General features: G+C 35.1%; 1 long non-coding RNA gene across 1 annotated transcript; it reads left to right on the top strand.

The window, feature by feature from the left end:
- The first annotated feature begins 1,096 nt into the window (after positions 1–1,096).
- Positions 1,097–20,697, top strand: LOC114741686 (uncharacterized). Its single transcript, XR_003739799.1, has 3 exons — positions 1,097–1,266; positions 3,341–3,345; positions 20,687–20,697. It is a non-coding gene; the product is annotated as an uncharacterized LOC114741686 (long non-coding RNA).
- Positions 20,698–22,227: the final 1,530 nt, after the last annotated feature.

The following is a 22,227-nucleotide window of genomic DNA, read 5'->3' as shown; positions in this document are numbered from 1 at the left end:
TGCGTAATCAGATAAGAAAACAATTAAATAAATATGGTTTATATTAAATCCGTCCCATAGATTTAATTCACCTATTTATTTCATTCAAAATAAAGATATGACAGAATTATATTTGATTTATTCTCATAAATCAAATTAATATATATATACGAATTTATATATATATACCTCCACCCTATATTATTCATTGAATCTGGATATATCTTAGATTCAATTAATCTGGACATCATAGCTCGTGTTGGGCTATTTTGTGTGCGACTGATGAGAGCCTTTGTCATTTTCCTTGGGGTTCCCAATCAAAAATAAATCCAAGCAATGCAATATAGTGCAAAACTCGGGTCGTTTCACTTTGAGGAGCCTTTATTTGAAATCCTAAGCAACTAAGTATCAAAAATAAAGAATTGACTTGAAAAGGGATTGATTTTCTTGTCCTGATTGGCAAAATTTAAAAGGATGTAAAATGAGTAAATAATTTTTGGATTTTTAGTTTATAAAATGGATATGAATGAGATAAACAAAGAGAATTAACAAGTGATAGCAAATGGAAAAGCAATTCTCTAGCACAATGATTAAGGCTATCATTACTTCAATTAATTTGGGAGTTAGCTAAATTCAAAAGACTCTAAGGGCCACCCCCTAGACTCGGTTTAATTAGAATAATCAACACCAAGCCACCTTGCATATTAATTATTCACAATTAAACTGTTTCAGCACAATTAGCCAAAAAGAAAATCAAAGAAAAGCAATTAACATTTTTAGTCCAATAACCAAGCCACCTTGAATTACCACTAAATGTTCACAATAATTTCAAAACATAGTCTGACCCAGTACAATGTAAAGAAATTAAAGCTAATCATAGCATAATGTTAAATGCTAATCAAAGATTCTAACAACTACAACCAATCTCAATACAAATATAAATCATCACAGCCCATTCAAACATTATAAAATTCATTCTAAGACCTAGAAATCACAATTATAATGAAAGAAGTAAAGATTAGAAGAGTTGAAACTCCCCTTTGAAGCTCTAAGTTCAAGCCATAACCATTGCTCTAGAGAATTGGAAGAATTTAGCTACTCCTAACCATCATCACAGCTCCACCAAAATTCCAATTCGGTTCAGCCATGAAGAACAATGAAGATGGAATCTGCAGGAGTGATTTTGCCGTGAAGCTATGGTCCTTCGTTCTCTCTTCCTCGCCGCTGGTCTCTTCAATTCACGCCACCTCCAGCTCGTGAGTTCCTCCCGCCGCTTGCGTCTTGCCTGTTCAGCTCGTTCGGCGTCCCCCCTCCTGCTTCGCGTGTGCCTCGGGTGTGTGTGTTTCTATTTCAGTGCCGCCATCCGCTTGTCTGTCTTGTGTGCGTGAGTGATTATTATTATTAGGTTGGGGGAGGGCAAAACGTTTCGTTTTGCTCTCCCCTTTTATTATTGCTATATATATATATGTATATATATATATTTTATTTTTCTTTTCTTCTTTTTTTTATTTTTAATTCTTCCAAAAACCTGCAAACAAAATTTAAAAGTAAGGTAGCATTAATTGTCCTCAAAAAAACCAATTACTCACAATTAAACCAAAATATGACAATTTTGCCCCTATAAAATAATAATTCAAAATAAAATAAATTAAATCAATTAAGGCAAAAAGAGACCAATTAAGCTAACAAAACTCATATAAAAGATACCAAAATATATAAAAATAATTGAGTTTGTCAGCGACCCTGTAGGCCCATATGAAGTTGGCAGTGGGCCATTAACTATAATGACTCACAAATCGTAAGCGGTCTCTAGCAAGACATCATGACTATTCAAATCATATGAGGATCGTTGAACGATGTAACCTTTCATACAACCATATCACGTCCCTTTTGTCACACGACATTTTGGTCATGGATGAGGCATGGAGAATGTCATCCTCCTATTCATGGTTGTGCCATCAAGATCGGCTACTCTATGTGCAGTGCTTGGAGATTATGAGTTCTATTAAGATTTATGAGCGGCTCAATAGGAAGACGATCAACTGGCAAGGATCCGGGTTGAATTGGAGAATGGCCCAGTACAAGACTATGAATTTGGAGATATGGACATCCTAAAGTATAAGAATCAGATTTGTGTTCCTTATGATGAGGAGATTAAGAGAACTGTCTTAGAGGAGGCTCATCGAAGCTGTTATACCATCCACCCCGGTGCAACCAAGATATACCATGACCTAAACCAGTAATACTGGTGGCCCAACATAAATAAAGAAGTGACCGACTTTGTACTCTAATGTTTGACTTGTCAAAAAGTCAAGATAGAGCATTAAAGGCCCGGAGGTTTGTTGCAAGGGTTAAAAATCCCTTGATGGAAGTAGGACGGCATCTCTATGGATTTCATAGTAGGTTTACCAAGGACATCCAAAGGTTATGATACTATTTGGGTAGTGGTGGACAGATTGACGAAATCTACTCACTTTTTACCATATAAGGTCAATTATACCTTGGAAAGAATGACCAAGTTGTACATGGATGAAATCGTCCGGTTTTATGGTGTTCCGTCAAGTATAGTCTTAGACCGAGATTCGCACTTTACTTCTAACTTTTGGAAAGCGGTAAGTGCGGCTTTGAGTACTAAGTTGAAGTTCAGTACGGCATATCACCCGCAAACCGATAGACAGACTGAGCAGACAATTCAGACACTAGAGGATATGTTGAGGGCTTGTGCTATTAAATTCAAGGGGGGTTGGATTGATCACCTACCTTTGGTTGAGTTTACCTACAATAATAACTACCATGCTAGTATCTAGATGGCCCATTATGAAGCACTCTACGACCAGAAGTGTTGATCGCCTCTCTGTTCGACAGAGCTGAGTGAAAGAATGGTTTTAGGGCCAGACTTGGTAGATGCTACCACGAAGAAGATTGAGGTTATCAAGTAGAAGTTGCTGATAGCTCAAAGCCGGCAAAAGAGTTATGCCGATAGGAGGAGGAGACTGTTGGAATTTTGTGAGGGTGACCATGTGTTTTTTAGGGTCACATTGACTATCGGTATTGGGAGGTCCATTAAAGCAAAGAAGTTATCTCCTAGATTTCTTAGACCCTTTGAAATTCTGGAGAGAATTGGAGAAGTAGCCTATTGGGTTGCTTTACCTCTGTACTTGTCTAATGTGCACAACGTGTTCCATGTGTCCCAACTCAAGAAGTACCACCCTTATCCGTCTCACATCCTAGAACCTAAGGAGGTAGAGCTGCATGACAACCTAACTTACCAGGCAAAACCAAAAAGAATCCTTGATGTGAAAGACAAATAGTTGAGGAATAAGACCATTCGGTTGGTAAAAGTTTTCTGGAAGGGCATAAGTCCTGGTGATACCACCTGGGAGATAGAGGAGCAAATGCGACGCGGATACCCTGTTTTGTTTTCTTAGTAAGTGTTATGTGTTGGGTACCATGTGATTGCTTGAATTTTAGGGACAAAATTTCTTAGTTTAGGAGAATTGTAATATCTTGAGTTTTATTTTGAGTTTTAGGTAGCCCTTTTTTGTGGATTTTGAGGATAGATTAGTGATTAACCTTGAATCTTGGTGTTTGGTTTGGGATCAAAGTGAGTTGGAGTAGCTGGTGAACAAATCCCTCTCAGGATTTGTTCACCGCGATGAACTAGGAGTTTCAGGGGGGGTGTAGTTTCGAGAAGGTTTCGTTGTGGTGAAGTTAGGGGTATGCTGCAGCGAAGGATGTCTGGACGAGTGAGGGTTCCTCTCAGGAATGTCTCTTCATGGTGAAGATTAGAGTTCGCCACGGTAAAGATTGGTTTTCAGGCGACTAAAACCCTCTCGGGATTAGTTCGCCATGACCAAGTCTTGGGCTCACCATGGCGAAGGCCCCGAATCTATAAATATGCAGGAGGGGTCAGTTGTGTGAAAATTCAAATTTCTGAAGATGGGAGTTGGAGCTTTGCTAGGGTTTTGAATTTTTGACTTGGAGGGGGCATTTCTAAGGGTCCATTGCCTCAAGTAAGTGATCTTAAACTCTAATCTACTTCTCTCTTGGTATTTTTGAGGATTTTGTAGAGAAATCCTAGGGCTTTCTAATTTCTGATGGAATTGAGGTTTTTGACCAATTGTTTTGAGTTTAATTGATTGCTTTGGGTTAGTCTAAGTATTTAATCGTTGTAGTTTTCTTAGATTTGGAGATTTTGAAGTTTTGGGAATTTAGGGTTTGTGAAAATGAAGGTTATGACTAAAGGATGATAATGTAGTGGTTGAAATTGAGTTTTGCGAATTGGGTTATGTTAAGGAGGGTTAAATTGGATGTTTAATCGGTTTAGAATGTTGTTAAGACTTCAATTGTTCTAATTAGATGTTTGGGTGTTGAATCCTAGAGTGGGTCTTTGAGGTTTTAAATTCTTTTGATGTTTGGAAGGGGAGCTAGAGTGTTAGTGGTCTCTTATGGTTTTTGGAGTGTTACTAGGCTGAGACTAAGAATTTTGAGTCCCTAAGTGTTGTGTTGATCATTTTATTACTTTGAAAGCTAATATATGGTGGTTGTGTGTTTGCATGCTTGTGTAGACCTATTGTGAGTATTTGTTGGTGCATGGGGCATCATTGGTATTTTGATTATTCCTTGCTCGGGCAAGAGCTAACCACTTTCCAATCCTTGTAGATGCTATTATGGTACTATGAGTGGATTTATGTTTTCATGCTCCGAGTAACAAATACTATTCTAAATGTATTTTATATATGAAAAGGAAAATTGTCTTGTGGGGTTTTGCATGAGATTAATGTTTTAGGAGTTTTTGGAAGATATGCCACTTGCTGTAGTTATTTATGAAATGCAAACTTATTTATTGGTAAATGCTTGAGCATGTTTCATATGTTGGGAAATGGTGAGAGATTTGGTTGATATTATCACGTGGTAAGGCCTCCATTAATGCATAATAGTTGGCTCCTTACATCCCCCATAGTGAGAGATATGCCTTTGTGGCTCTTTACATTCCCCATAGTGGGGGATAGGCTAGGTTCGGCTCTTAAAATCCCCCAAAGTGAGGGATATGGTAATGGGTTGCATCATTGCACTTACATGTTGTCACATTCAGTAATATGGCATTTAGGAATAGGGATATTCCTAAATATTTAAGGGTCAAAAATGACAAGGAGAAATAGAAGAATTTAAGACATCCCAAGAAATTGTAAGAGATTATGGAATTAAAAGAAGACCCTTAAGTATCCAAGATTTTTCCCAATTCCTCTGAAAAGTGGAAAAATCACTAAAGAGAAGGAAATTAGTTTTCCTTTTATTTAATTATTGGGAAATTAAATTTGAGACAAAGAGGGCAATTTGGGAAGATAAAAATGAGGAGAATAATTTATAGATCTGACAGAAAACAATTACAGAGGCCAGAGCACTGTAATTATAGAAAAGAAGTTAAACTCGGAGTCAAAGTGCATCGATAAAGCAAGACTATAGTCTTGCAATTCAAATGTTTCACATTTAGCCATGTGTCAAGCCCCTAATAGAGAGGATTTAAAGCTTTCCAAGTGTCAAGCCTCAAGTGGAGGAGAGTTTGACTTTTGGAAATTAATTATAATTGGAATTAAGTGATTAAGAAGGAAATTTCAAGAAGGAGTAGGCTTTTGACACTTGGCTTCTCATTAATGCTAGTAGGTGAGATATTTTGTGCAAATTAAATGAGTAATCCTCCCTCTAAATTAGATGCTAGTTTCGACCAAGAGCAAACCAAGAGGGAAAAGAGAGAGTTCAAGGAGAAATCAAGAGAAAGGGACCAACTTTGATCATCCAACCAAGATCCAATGTTAGTTTTTGGTTCTAAGTTGTTCTTTGCCTTGTTTGCTTGAGTTATATGGTTGAAATTTTTGGTTTTCTTCCTTCTTTGGTGCTGGCTGAAATGTATAATAAGTAAGGAAGGAAGTTTTATGGTTCAATCTTGCTAGAACACCTCAAAGCATGATAGATCCTAGTGGTTACAAAAGGTTATAGGTTGATTTTGAAGTGTTTTCTCTGTTATGATGCATGAGAAGCATTTCGGCCAAAGCAAGATCTAGACCCTAGGATGTGCTTTTCAAATTTTTGAGGCTTCCATTGTGTTCAAAATGAAAAATGGTGTAAGGTAAACCTAAAAAACAAGTGTTGGAAGCCATGGAATCAAAGTTGCAAGTTTTGGATTTTAAACCCTAGTGGTTCGACCAAGCTGAAACTAGAAGAGGAAGTTTTATTTTCTTAAATCCAACTAGATATTTGGAATCTACATGAAAAATCATGTAGGAATGAGTCAAGAGGGAATTTTTAGGGTTTAAGGAAACAAACTTTAAAATTAAATAACAAAGGTGGATGCTTTAAGAGACAAAGGATGTCCTTGAGTTATGTTATTGATTTTTATGAGGAATAGTTGATGATTCTTGCTGCCTTTTTTTTGGATTTCCATGTTAGGGTTTGGCATTTGTTGAAGCAATAAAGAAGAACAAGAAAATCAAAGAGCATTAGACCAAGGTAGTAAGATTTAATTAACCTTAATGTTGAGTGTTGCATTGATTGCTATGCTATGCAATTTCATGTGCTATTATGTGGTTGAACTAAATAATGATGATGATGATGATTGTGTAGCTATACTCCTTGCTTTATGTTCCTTGGCTATTGCATGTTAGAGTGCTACATGTATGAGGTAAAGTAGTTCCCTATTAATAGCAAAAGGTTGGAATGTTTGTAATTGATGCATATTAATGTTTTGGTTGATTGATCTTGCTACTGGGATTTCTTAAAATCTCATTCTCCAAATACAATCTAACATTTTAGGGCCTGAAACTCCCAAGAGCAAGCTGCAGATTGGAGTCTAAATTATGGTGTCATGCCATAAAAATTTGTTGACTTTTGGTTATGTAAACATTCGGCTGGACAGTGTTGTAATCCCTAGGCAGGATGTCAGTTTAGAGCCACGTTTTATTAAGTTACTGAATGAATTTCTGCACAAAATTTAGTACACTTAAAGTTGACATCATGAACTTCAAATTGGTAAGAAGCACATTAAAAATGGCCAACTACACGATTTTTACTGATTTTTCAAAATTAAGGTTCAAAATCCGAGAAAAGGATTTTTGCCAATTGGACATAGGTGGATTTCACAAAAACCTGACACTTTTTCAAATGGAATTGGTTCATAAGATTATTTTTCCTTGAACAATCATTTAAAGATATTTTTATAGAGTTTTGAACCACTCCATTTTCATTTTTCTAAATTAAGTTACGAATTTTTGAAGTTGGGCCAGAAAACTGGATTTTTACCTGATGAACAGTAAAAATCTAAAAATCAGCATTTTTCATGAATTTTTGAGCCTAAGACCATCCAATGTGGTCTAAAATGGTTTTAATTAAATCCTAAGTAGATTTGATAGTAAGGTGTGACACATGTTTTGTTGTGGCTATAATTTTTAACTTGATCAGTTAACTACTCCACTTGACACCTCACGAGCACCTATTAGTTTGTACTCTGTATTGGAAGGTTGGTTACTGGGACTTCAGTCTCACCCCGTGGTTTATATGTTTTAGGTGAAGGTTCTAGGCATATATTGTTGCAAGGGATACTGAGGCTTGAGCTACTTTTAGCAGTAATGCCTCTGGCTTGTATAGATGTATTGATAGTTGTATATTGCCACACGTAGGGTTGTTTTGTAAATGTTTTGATTACATGGCATTATTGTATCTCCATAATTGGTTGGCCGGAGGCCAATTCTAATATTTTATGATACTTGGGTTTATGTTTTTGAAAAACAAGTGGATGGGCTTATGTATGATATCTTTTGTTACTCGAGCTTAAGACTCAGAGGCCTAATGGAATGAACAGAATGTTTGATTGAATAAAAGATTTGGTTGCATGCAACTTGTTTGGGTTTTTACCCATAGTTTAACTGTCAATTTTAAAAATGTTAGAATGTTTTCTTTTCTACTATGGTAGCTTGTATAACAGTTTTTTCTTTCTATCATAGTAGTGAGTCATATGTTAAGCTCTTTATGTTTTGAGGGAAGGAGTTTTACACAAGCTCACCAGGAGCAAGAAAGAGACGTAGTAATAGCAGCAGCGATAGCAAAGGCAACGGCTAACCATGATAAGAGGCAACCAGAAGAAGAAATTTCTACAGCTCAAGCATCAGAATTGTTGCCTAGACTAGCAACGTCGATAGTAGACCTTGACAGCATCCAGTAGTGGATGACCTGTTTTTGCAAACACAATGCATTATCATTTGATGGAGTGTTTGGTGTCTAAGCGACAAAGGATTGGACTAACTGCTTGGAAAGGATTTTCAAATTTTTGGACTGTTCGACTAAGTAGAAAGCCTAAATATTAATCTACAAGCTAGAAAAGGACACCGTGGAAGACACTGAACTCATTCTTGATGCTTGGAACATGAGAGTGACATAGGAAGTATTCCTGGAGCAGTTTTATGAGATGTACTTCCCGAGGTAATTAAGGACGAAAGGGAAACAGAATTCTTGACCCTGAAGCAGAAGGATAACGAGCCATTTGATGAGTACTTAACTAAGTTTATATGTCTCTCTCACTATTCTAGTTATTTGTGTTATTGAGATATAAGAAGTGGGTAACAAAAAAGATGGTCAAAGGACTGAAGCAGTCCTTAAGGGAGATGATTGCTCCCAAGCAGTTCGAGCACTTCAATAAGGCAATTAAGGCCTGCCGAATTACAAAGAACAACTTAAACCATGATCTAATGGTTAAGTCTACTTCCAAGTCAAAGAAGAGAGATCAAGGTGGAACCTCTTCTAATGCAAACGAGAAGAGAAAGAGGCTATGGGACAACCGAAAGAGTAAGAAGGGAAGCAAGCCCCGAAATGATAAGGAATGCCTAACTTGCAGTAAGACTCACGGTAAGAGACCATGTATGGCCGAACAGAATGTCTGCTATACCTACAGTAAGCCCAAACACTTCTTGAGAGAATACCCGTAGGATACAAAGAAGGCAAGGTTGCGTACCCAAGGATGAATATTTGCCATCACAGGAGAAGAAACCCGGAAGTCACCAGAAATGATCCAAGGCACGATCATTATTAACAACTCCCATGTGATTGTAATGTTTAAATTAGGTGCTAGTCATTCTCTCATCTTTTATGTTGTTTTAAAAGACTTGGCTTGGTTATGGACATGTTGCCTCATATTATGCATGTGTCCATACCAATACACTCTGGGATAGTATATTTGATATGTGTTTATACTTTATAGTTCACTATGAACACCAGTGTATTGCGTTAGATTTGATATGTATGCCTTCTATAAAATTGATGTGGTAATGAGATTAGACTAGTTGTCGTCCCATAATGGCAAGGACAAAATCCTAATCCTACACCCAAGAGAAATAGAGTTAAATCCGAAAGTTAAGTTGAACTTCATAACAGAAGCCTAGACAGGCAATGGTATGATAAATGAAGCTAAGTAAGACTAGCAGAGGTTTAGAGAAAAATGTGTTTCCTTATGAGAAACCAAGGGATGGGGGATACTTTAGTGCTAAGAAGATGGCTAGAAAAGTGTTAGATGCTAGTTTTTATTGGCACCCTGTTTAGAGATGCTTTCACATATTGTAAGGCATGTGACAAATGCTAAAGATTTAGGGGGTAAGTACGAGAAATAAAATATCGCAATAACCCATCATTTTCTATGAGATTTTTTATTCTTGAGGGATAGACTTCATAGGACCATTCCCATGTTCTCATAGTTACACTTATATCCTCTTAATCGTAGACTACCTTTCTAGATAGGTAGAAACAATTCCCACAAGAAAAGATGATGCACCTACGGTTTTCAAGTTTTTAAGGTTAATATCTTTAGTAGATTTGGGTACCTAAGTATTGATCAGTGATTAGAGAACCCATTTTGCAATAAGTTTCTCGCTAACTTGTTGGATAAATATTGGGTTTTCCATAGAGTGTTCACCCCGTACCATCCCCAAATCAATGGCCTAGCTAAGGTGTCAAATAGAGAGATTAAGCGCATCTTGGAGCGTATAGTCAAGCCATCCAACAAAGACTAGAGTTTGACGCTAGATGATGCACTATGGGCCTACCGCACCACCTACAAAATGCCAATTAGAATGTCTCTATATCAAATTATCTATGAGAAGTCATGTCATATATTGGTGGAATTAGAGCATAGGACGTATTGGGCAATTAAGAGTTATAATGCTGATTTTGAGGAAACTGGTCTAAACAGACTTCTTCATATTCAAGAGTCAGAAGAGATGAGGTTGGATGCCTACCATAATTCTGACATCTATAAGCAAAAGACCAAGCTCATTCATGATGCCAACATCCTGAGGAAGAAGTTTAAAGAGGGTGATAAAGTATTGAGCTACCAAGCCTATAGTTCAAATTCAAAAACAGAAAATTCAAGACGAGTTGGGATGGACCTTACACTATGATAAAGGTGCATGATTTTGGGGTGATAGAGTTGAAGGAGGAAGCCATGGGCAAAGTGTTCCAATACAATAGTCACCATCTCAAGCTCTATGCAGAGCCCACATAGCCTTCTTGAGGCCAGATTGTCCCTTTCCATTCTCTTTTACTTTTCACATATCCTTTACTTTTGATGATATTATCTTGTATGTGACTGTTTTGAGTTGCGAAAGGGATGTACCTAGTAGAAGTAGCAATTTAAATTTTTATTGCTTATCTTTGTTTTGAATAATTTTCCCTAGTTGTTTTATTTTGATGTAATTGTAATTTTGTCTCTGTCACCAACACATACTCAATTGCATTTTTTAGTTTACCCATCCTTGCATATTAGCTCTTTTCTTCTCCCTCTAAGGATGATGTGTTATGCTTCAATCTAGAAATGGACTTCCCAACTTCTACCTTCATCTTTTTATTTTTGAGCTTTGTATTTTGGTATGTGACTGTGTGCTACAATAAGGATATTTCATTTAGTTGTAGGGGAGGGAGGAATTCTAATTGAGCTTAAATAGGGTGTTGTGATTTGTATTGATGGGTTACTCTTTGTTGTAGGTGGTTCTTTTACTGACCTTGTCAAAATTTTTCAAAAGTTTTGAAAGTTTACCCTATCTTCCATTACTTGCTTTTGAGTTTTACACTGAATTGTTGAAAATCTAGTGGTGGATTATTGAGTTAGGTTGTGTTGTTAGATATTTTGGTGAGTGAAGGTGGTATAGGAACTTAGATTTAAGGTTGATAATGATTTAGAGAGTTAGAGAGCCCTCTATGAAGCCATGTCACAACCTCTTTATCTTCAGGTTGTGACCTAGAGGAAAGGCTGAGAAGAGAGCTCTCAATGAACTGAAGTCGCAACCTTGATGTTTCAGATTATGACTTGGAGAAAGCAAGTACGGATGGCTCTCAGTGAACTGAGGTCATGACCTCATTGTTTCAGGTCACAACTTGGAGCCTCTCTAAAACCCTAACTTCCCTACCGTGTTCTAAAGTCACAACCTGGATACCCTTAGGTCTCGACCTGATAAAAAAAATCAGAAATCCTACTGTGAAATCACCTTTTTATCCTTAAGTTTTAAATCCTATTTACCATTATACCCCTTGAACTTGCCCTAGGCCTCATCTAGATACATCCAAGGCCTAAAACCCTAATGCCCTTTGGTAATTATAGACCCTAAAACCCTTTCCTTTGAACCGTATTCTCTCTAAATTGTCTCACCATAGAAGTCGCGACTCACCTCTAAATTCTACGACCTGCTTCTTACCTTTCTCTAGCAAGTCAAATACTTCAAATATCCCTCAAGATTCGATCCCTGAGTCTCTAAGAACTCTATTTCAATTCCGACCTTACCCAGTCATTGTTTGCAATTCAAAACTGCATCCTTCGCATATTTTTCCTATGCCCACACTATTGTTCCACTCTCTCAAGGTATTTTTGTTTTCCCTTTGTTTCTTATAGTTTTGTTTCGTGATTTCTGTGTTTTGTAGGTTGTAGGTGGGATTTTTCTTGATTAGGTTTAGGTTTTAATGGAGTGGAATGTGGAATTACTGCTTGGGCTGCTCTTAGACTAGTTTCAAAACTGTCTTGGAACATGAATACTAAAGAAAACTAGTTTTAAATGTACTGGACTTTAAAATCTAGACTGAATTGTATTTTTTTTTTTCAAAATTCTGGAATTCAGGTTGTGACCTCACTGCTTCAGGTCATAACCTAGGTTTATAGTAACAGTGTCAAATTGTTAAACTCACCCTTGTGTTTGCCTACTGTAATTTTTGATGGATTTTTTACCTTAACTTTAAATGACTTTGAAAGAACTTGATTTTGAGCAATTACAAAGTTAGAAAACTTGAGCTTTGAAAAGAATTTCCAATTTTTTTAAGATAAAGGTTCTTTCAATTTAAAGCATTAAGGTTTTTCCAAGGTTATTTTGGGAGTTAGCTAATCATTTAGAGTCTTTGGGGAATAGGTTTCTGGGATCAATGTTAGGCATTATTTTCTTTTGTTTTAAGTTGTTTTTAGTTATTTTTATTTAGTTGTTTTGTTTGTGTGTTGTTTGGCCTTGTGCATAAATGCCTTGCACCGAGAATCTAGACGCTGCTAGAAAGGCTCACTCCCATGATGAGTTAAAACTCACAAGGGCAGAGTCAGTCAGTATGTTTTCTAGTAAAGGGGTAGTACAAGAAAGACACTTCCCAAAAATTGACAAGTTCAACTTTTATAAGCTTGCTATGGAACACGGCTTTAGGGAGCTTATGAAGGAAAGAACCAAAGTTAATCTGACCTTAGTCAAGGAGTTCTACACCTATTCTGCATTGGAGAGTTGCCTGGGGATCAACTTTGGAAAGAAGGACTTTTATATTAGCGAGGTTGATATTTAATCCTTCTATAGTATGCTTGATATTACTAAATACCAGCTCTAGCATTTTAAGACCAAACTTGATAAAGTCCCTTGGACTAAGGTGTTTCAAACCATAAGGGTAAGAGGACTTGGCTAGACTATTAGGGAGAATAGAAAGAATTATTTTGAGCACAAAAATATGAACGATGAGGACAGGATTTGGTTGAACTTTATGACTTATAATGTGATGCCCACAGCCCATATCTCTAATGTCTCCTAATAAGGCACCCTTCTATTATACCTTTTCATGACCAAGCAGTCGGTTGACATCTCTATTATAGCTTGTGACCAGATTATGCATTGTGTTAACAATGTCTAAACCCTCTTGGTAGTACCCATGTTTAATCACTGATTTATGTATAGCAATAGGGATACTAACGCAAAAAACCAACCTTACACTAGAGCCCACCACTACTAGATGCTATACCGCTTTGAAGTCCAATAGGAGGTCTGCGGGGTTGAGGAGTATAAAAAGAAAGAAGAGAGTAGCGTAGGAGGGGCCTGAGGAGGAGGCAGCTGAGGGTGGCTCTAGTATCACCCTCGACTCCTAGAGTGAGTAGATAGTCGCTCTTAGTCAATAATAACTAGTGTTAGTGTCACACCCCAATTTTTAGGCCTAAGAATATACGGATTAGCCTAAGATAGGTAGGCTACTAAATCCCTATGAGCAAGAGTCCTAGAAATGTAAAAAGAATGTTGAAGGGTTTCAGGGACTAAACTGTAAATAGAGAAAGTTTTAGAGACTAAAATGTAAAGAAAGTTAGAGGCTCCAGTGAAGTCTCAAGGCCCAGAAATGAGAAAAGAGGTTAGTTCAAACCAAAGGTTATGATAGAGGCCATAATAGGGTGATTTATGAGGTTTACTTGACCAGGGACAAAATTATAATTTTGAAAAGTTTCGGGCCAAGAATGGGTAAAAAATGGAGTAATACCCAAAAATTCTAGAAAATTCCAGAAAATAGAAAATGACATTTAAGGCATTATATTAGGAGAATTACAAAAATGCCCTTGAGTTGACTCAAAAGGAATTTATAAGTTTATGGCTCAGTTTGAGATACAGAGATAGATTTAATTGTTTGAGTCATAAGGAAATCTCAGAAAATTATGACAAAATAGGGATGTATGATCTAAGAGGCTATAGAATTTATAAAATTAGTCTCAACCCTTGAAGGCCAACAAAATGGCTTTAACATTTTTTAAGGCCAAAACTGCAATTTATGGGTTTGTTATGGGAAATTTAAAAAGAAATACTTATAGTCTGAGTTATGATCTGAGAAAATTTATATAATTAAATGAATTTTATGGTATAAATAGATGAATTTTTGGAGTTCAGGATTAGATAAAATGCTCCAGTCAAATGTTAAATAATTAATGTCCGTTAATTAGGAGACAAAGTTAGAAAATATCTCAGATATTTTGAGGAAAACAAGTTCAACTTGAATTCTCTTCTTCTTTCCCATGTGCTTCATTTATGAGGGTGATGAGTCATCATATGAGTCACCAGAAGATATTTTATGGGCAGTAGAAAAATTAGAATGAAATACGGGTAAGTGTTAAACAGTTCCCTATCTACCCGGTAGAGCAAAATTTCAATTGTGACTCAGTAAGGTTGACTAATTGGTCAATAGTATTGGCTATTTTTTTCCTCTGCTTCTCTAAGGTGGCGCCATATAGGTGCCTTTTGTTGGCCGATATCAATTATTAAAAATACTAGAGATCTCAAAAAATTATGAAAAATTACAGAAAATTCATTTAGGAATTATGGAGATTTATAAAATTATTTTCAACCCTAAATGATGAGGAGGTTAGCTTTAATTGAATTTAAAGCTAAATTAATATTGGTAGATTGTCTGTTTTTACGAAAACAACAATTTAAAGAGTTATATGGGGAGAAAAATTATGAAATTAATCAAGAAAGTTCCCTTTACTGAGATATAATTAATGGTGATCTGATATAAGAATTCTGAGATACTAGAATTTTTCAGCTATCAAATAAAATAAACCAATATTATATTACGATTCAGTAGACTATCAGGACAACCGGGGTGGTAAAATTTCTGACAAAATGTCAAGGACACATGACACGCCCAAATTGCCCAAGAAAGGGAAAAAGAAAATCAAAAGGAAAAGGAAAAGAAAATACTAAATCAAGTTAGATTAAAATTTAATTAGGGATAAGTAAAATGATTATGGTTAAGTCATCTTCCGTAGGATCGTGACACATGGCAAACATGGTTCATAGGATGGCTAGGATTTAACCATCTATCTTTGAAAAGTCAAAAGTTTCTAGAAGGGTAATTAGCCAAGTTAATCAAGGAATTAAGAGAGTTAACCTTGGTTAAAGCCTAATTAATCTTAATGGATAAGAAAGATGACATAAGCCCTAATGACTCACTATCCAAGTATCAACATATTAAGCCACATAGCCTAAGATTTGTACATGTGGAAAGAGGTAAAAATTAGAGGGTTAAGATTAAGTCTTATGCGAGAAGGGAAATATGGAATTAATGAAAAAGGAAGCCTATAAATACCCCCTCCCACATGTTCATTTTGTGTGAAGCCTTTCAAGTAGGAAACCTCTTGTAAATTTTCATTTAGAAAGAGAAAGAGAAGATTTCTAGTGAGAGAAAGTCATTTGGAAGCAAGGTAAGCTTCTACAACTCTCATATTTCAAGTATAATAATGATATGCGGGTTTTGTGCTATTTTAATGATGATGGAAAGTCATTTTCCTAAGGGGAAGTGCTGCCAAATTTTATCAAAATGATAGGGAATGGTTTAGATGAAGTATGGTTAAAATTAAGCATGGTTTAAGGTTAAGGATTAAGTGATTACATGTTAGTTTTGTTGAGAATCCTTTTCCCTATAATTATATATATGGTTCGGCCAAATTGAGAAATGTAGGAGGGAAGATGTTTCAATTCAATTTGATGCTTCCAATCAGTTTAAGAGATGATTTAGTGTAGGTATATACCAATAAAGGGATGTTGGAAGCATTAAAAATTGAAATGAAAATTTTGAACCTATTTATCCCTATGGTTCAGCCAAGTCAAGTTCAATGGGAAGGGATTGGATTTTCATAAAAATAATATGATAAATGGATTCTATATGGAAAATTATGTGGGAAAGGCCTAAGAAAGTTCAAGAATCAAAGCTAGAAAAATAAACCCTAAAAGTCAAGAAAAAAAGAGTTTAAAGGGTTATGTTAAGTTATAGAGTTGAAGTAATGCTTAATGTTGTGTCATTGGTTTCCTAATAGGCTATACACAACAAAGGGGCAAAGATCTAGTTAGGAGAAAAGAGTTCAAGAGGAAGGAAAGCCAAAAAGGTAGGTTTTGCATTCCATTGCTTGTTAGAGTTACTATACATTGTATGTTCATTGCTATGTGTTATGATGTAATGCCATGATGCCTCCATGCATGTATACCTTGGTTTATGCAAGGTTGAGATGATATGTTATGTTATGATGTTATGTTTTTCCATGGCAAGTACATAATACTCAAGTATGTATGTATGCATGTAGCTTGAATTACATTGTGATGTGTAACCATAATAATGTATGCAATGTGCTACTAAGATTCCCCAAGAATCTTACCCCCATACTTAACAAACCCTGGGGCCTTCAACCTCCAAAAGCAAAGGAAAAGAAGTAGCTATAGTGGAGAGTTAAGTTTGCTTTAAGAATAAGGAGAAGAAGAAGAATGAAGAAAAACCTTATGTTGAATAAATGTAATTAAGAGTATGCTTTAAGGTTTTAAGTTATGGATATATGCTAGCTTATGTGTTAATATGTGAAAGCATGCTAGTGTTGTCCAAAATGCATGATTATATGGTAGGAGAATTAGTATGCAAGTAATTGGTCAAGTAAGACAATTTATCCTTCCACGGGGGATAAAAGTCAATATTATGGACCTAAATTTTGACCAAAGTCAAATTAAGCAATTGAGTGAGTATAGATATGAGATTCAGTGAACAAATAGATGGGATTTTTCTCTTTAAGATGAAAGTTGGTTTACCTGAATCTGATAACCACACAAGAAGTTATGCCTTTCCAAAGTTGGGCTAAAATAAGTGGAAAATGGAAAAATGACCATATGAACAGTAACTTTTTCAAGAAAAATTGGGCTCAAATTTTAAGGCAATTAGTCTAGAAACTATTTTCTCTCAAAATTTTATCTAAAGAGCTTTCCATAGAACTTGGAATCACTCGATTTTGATCTTTTTACAATTAGTTATGAATTTTCGAAGTATTTTTGGGTTACAATGAATAGTAATCCACAAAAGAAAATTTTTAAACTTGATTTTTCATAACTTGTAGTCTTCAAAAGAGATTCCAAATGCTTCTGCAAGGCAAGTTATTTGGTATAAACTTAAGGTGTTACAGTTAGTGAGCAACTTCTGGAGCAAAGGGTTATTTCTATGGCTAATGAGTATAGGAGGCAAAGGTTTATAGATCCTTTAATGTTGGAGATAGCCAAAGCTCTCAATGTCACTTTTCCTCAGGGTTATGAACAAGCTTTTTGGTAAAGCTCCATTCCTACCACAAGCTATTTTCATGAGGGTCCAGGGCAACCTTCTAGTGCCATAGCTGCTCCTGTAGAGAGGGGAGGGGAAGCTGATGAAGCAAAAGAGGAAAGAAGGGAGGAGGAAGATTGAGTGTCTTTTTGTCTGTGTCTATTGTTTAGAGAGAAGATGTTGAGAGTCTTTTGTTTCTTTGTTTTTTTTGTGTTTCTGTTTCTTTTGCTAAACACTCTATATTTAAATTTACTCTTTAGATGTGCTGAGACCTTCCATTAATGAATAAGATGTGTTTTATTCTTGGTTTCTTTTGGTTGCTACTGTTCTTTTTACCCTTTCCCATTGACAATGAGGACACTTCCAGTTCAAGTGTGGGGGAGGGGTTTATTTGATGCTTACTACATTTGCTCCAATATTTGCTTCATCTTGTGGAAAAAAATTTAGCTAAATTTTTTGAAGTCCAATCTTTCATCATCAATCTTTAGTTTGTGAATTGGTTTTAGGTGATTAATTACTGTGAATTGGATCAATTTTGACTATTTTGCTTCTTGTTGAAAGGGTTGTGCATGTCAAAATATATTAGGCTTTGAAATTTTTCGTTTTGGTAGCTTTCTGTGAAGCCAAGTCGTGACCTCACTGTTTCAAGTCATGACATGAAATGGATTTTTGACAGGGGAAGACTCTCTTGTCTTCAAGCCATGACCTCACTATTTCAAGTCGCGACTAGAACCCTCAACCAGACTTAGTGCTCTTTATGATTCGAGGTCTCGACCTTATTGTCCCAAGTTGTGACTTGGACCCTATTTCTATACATCCATGTCCCTTTTCTTTGCTTTATGCAATGCTATATAGAAGAACCCTTTTCAAGCTACCTTTGCATCTTTTTCAAGAAAAATCATTGCCTTTTTAATTCAACCTCATTGTATCAAACAGTTTTCTCAAAAACCATGCCCATCCTTGAGCTTTTAAGAATTATGAGTTTTGAAAATGATTTATCAAAGATTTTATGGGTGCTTTTGGTATCCATGTATGTTCGTGATAGTGTCTTAATGCCTTGTGAATAGTTCATGTTGATTGAAACTTTGTGTATGAGCAGTTGAGATACAAACCCTTATTAGAAGGATATTCTTGAGCCTTAATTCCTATATTGAGTGTTATTCATGTGGTTTGCATTCTCTAGAACTTGTTTTAGCTCTTAGTCAACATCGCTTGTGCACTTATGATTTTAAACATGATAGAGGCATTCCTTTCTACACCTTTTAAGCCAAACACAATCCACAAACATCTGTCCATTATTTATCCTTTTTGATCCTTTGTTTCTTTCATTTCATTTACCACTTCAAGTGTTTGAACTACAATTTTAATTGAGTTAATTTTATCTTGTTAATTGAGATTTTCTAGCCTTTATGGGTTTTTGTTGGGGATATTTGTTGTACATTAAAAAAAGGAAAAAAAAGGGAGTAAAAAAGAAAAAAGAAAAGTGATTCGAAAAAGAAGAAGAAGAAGAAGAAGAAGAAGATATATATATATATATATAATACATATAGACATACATATAAGCTATAGCAATAGAATAAAGTTGAATAAAATATTCTCTTAGTGGTAGAAGGTTAAGATCTGAACTTCTTTGTCTAAGAATTGATAACATTTGACTCCTATCACTTTAGTCCTCGATACTCTATTTCACCATATTTCCATTCCATCTAGCCTTTCTATCGCTACAACCTTCAAAGCCCCCTTGATTCTTTACATGAATGTTCAATGGTAATAGAGATTTTAGAGCTATTACAAGCTTATGGTAGGGTATTTTCTACTTGAATTTTGAGTGAAAAGAACCCTAACGAGGAGAGATGAGTGAGTTAAACACTTATACCCTTGAGCAAATCTCTGGTGTTCAAGCATTTAGAGTCAATTGCACCTTGTATTTGATTACTTGGCATTGTTTATGTCATCATTTTTGTTTTCTTAAAAGATGTTGATTAATCAGTTCTTGAGATCATTTTTGAGCATATTGATTTCCTCAATTGTGCTTGTAGTTTCTTTGGAATGATTCAAGTCTTTGTCCAAGAGTATAAAGGTTCAAGTATGGGGGAGTGATAGAACCCAATCTTTGCATGGTTTTCTTAAGTGTTTTTGGTATTTTGCAACACTTTTGCCTTCATTTTGCATGCATTTATATCCTTTTGATTATGTCTATTTGTACATCATATTTTGCTGATTTAAAGGTAAAAAAGGGTCAATTATCTCGTCCAGACTGTAAATGCCTTGATCTTTAATTTGTTTAATCTTTACAAAGCTCTTTGTTTTTGTTTTTACTTATTTGGAGGAGGTTTAAAGACCCAAGATGAAGCATTAAAGGAGCCAAAACTTCATAAGAGCCACAATGCAAGATTAGAAGTGTCTCTGTGTCCCTAGATCATGACATGGACTTCTCAAGTTGCAACTTGGATGCTTTTCTAGTGAAGCTACATGTTTTGGACGTAGGTCAAGACTGGAAGTGCCTCTTTGTTCCTAGGTCACAATATAGCTTTCCTAAGTTGCGACCTGAACGCGTTTTAGTAAGGCTATGCATTTTGGAATAGGTCATTCTATATCCAGACTTAAGGAAAACAGCAGCCACGAACCAGAGGAGCTCATTTTGAAGATTTGCAAGGATAGAAGTCTTAACCATTCTCTCTTAAGCCTTTATTCATCCCACACCTCAATATTTTATTTTTCTTCATTTCTCCACATTTTTTTGCATTTCTACACTGATTAAATCACTTCCAGCATCTTCTTCTCGACTTTTTCAACCCTTTTATTAGCATTCCTTATGGTTGAACACTCTTAGAGTGATTATGGCAAGTTTAAATCTATGAGAGGCTAAATCTTTAGTCTCTTAGTGATGGAGGATGAAGCTTGGGCTCATGGACACATTGGGAAAGTTTTCTTAGTCTAATTCTATGGTTAAACATGTGTTAGACATTTCTAGATTTAGGAATTTCTACTGTTATGTAAGACTTGATTACTGATTGGTAAATCTTGTGATTAGATTACTGTAATTAAATTGGATGCTATTTTATGTTGGATTATCTATATATATCAGTTTGATTCCTTATTGGTTAGTTGATTGTCAATGATTATTGATAATTAATTTTTCTTGCTTGGTTTCTATGGTTGTTGATTGACAATCATTAAGGACATTTACATCATCCATTTAATTGCACTCTAAGTGGTTTTTAACAATATTTTAAGAGGTGATAATTAAAACTCTTTTTTTAACCTAAATCAATATGTTTTTTATAACCAATTTAATCTAGGTTTTCCAATAAAAGCGCTCCTCGAGAAGAATGATAGGTTGTGCCCTATACTACATTATTTGGTGCAATCATTTTGATGACCCGGAAGGCGACATCCCAGTCTGATCGCCTGGTAATGTTTTTAATGAGGTAGCTTTAATATATACTGTTTACTCTTTTTCCTTCACTATGTTGTTGTCCCATTAAGTTTTTTCTAGTAAGGTTTTAATAAGGCATATCATTTATCTATGGATATCCAAGAGAGAATGTTATAAATATTATAATTATGTAAATGATCATAACATCAAAAAATGAGACTTTTCACTTTCCACCTTATAATGAATGACATATACATTATTATGACCAAATTAAAGGGATTTTTGTATTTATTCCCTAGCTATAGCCTCCATTTGTACAATTAAGTTGTTCAATTCTCTTTTTTATGTACTTGTGAGAATACACATAAAGATTTCAAAATGTTACAAAAATGTCATGAAAGTTAACCATTATAACATTGATAATTTGTTTAACTAGAGATGATGAAGTGGATATTGATGTGACTTAGATGGTCTAATGAAAAAGAATGAATATGTAAATATACTAATGAGACTTTTCTAAATGCGTGCCTGGCACCACAAAGAAACTTTGAATGCAAAAAGACTTATGATCATTCCAAAAATACCTATGATTCAAACTTTTGACCAATAAGATAGATGCTAAGTGAGAATTTCAACCTTCTTCCTTTAAGTGTAACTCCCTCCTCCCTACAAACAATTGCATTTCAGTTTCCCTCAGAGAGAAGAGGACAAGATGAAACTCTCCATAGCACTCACCCTTTCATTTCATCTCTCTCAATCCCTCTTATTGTATGACGAATAGTACTACTTTCTCAGCTTCACTCTAGACTTTATCAACGGGTAATTAGAGAGATTGATAGGAGTAACTAAGAGAGTAGCATTATTCTTCTTTAAAAAAAGAGAGGTAAATAGATGAAATGAAAGAGTAAGTTTTGTGGAGAGCTTTAGCTTAAATTCTCTATGACGAAACGTTATGACCAAATTACTAGTGAAAAATCAACTTTTTTATTAATAGAATAGAATATGAAAAGATTAATAATATTAAGAAATTAAAATTTTAAATTATTATTATATAATAATTTATATCCAAAAAGTGGGGATAAATTATTTCACCAAAACTAAAAAATATTAATTTATTTTGATATGGATCATAGAAAACAATCCATCTGATTCAAAATGTAAGTATTTTTTTTTTCAATTTTTGATTCTGAGTCATTAACCTGTTTTAGCACTAATTTTTTTTATTTTCCATAAAAAGAAATATGTCTTTGGAAAAAAGTTTGTAAAAAAGGTTATGATATTTAATAGTTTACTTTAGATAAAAAAAAGATTAAAAAAAAGGAATTAAGATACTTGATTTTTTAAATGGAAGAATTTTATTAAAGGACCACTGTGGCAATTTAATTTCATCCCACCCCCAAATAATTCTAAAACCTCACTACAGTCTTTTAGGGCCAAAATGAAATTAACTTATGCAGTAAAAAGACCTTGATACCCCTAATAAACCCAGATTG

This window comes from Neltuma alba, unplaced genomic scaffold (genome assembly GCF_004799145.2).
Source record: "Neltuma alba isolate B1F8T4 unplaced genomic scaffold, ASM479914v2 tig00003462_pilon, whole genome shotgun sequence".
Classification (NCBI taxonomy): domain Eukaryota; kingdom Viridiplantae; phylum Streptophyta; class Magnoliopsida; order Fabales; family Fabaceae; genus Neltuma; species Neltuma alba.
This window is presented reverse-complemented; position numbering and strand designations above follow the sequence as displayed.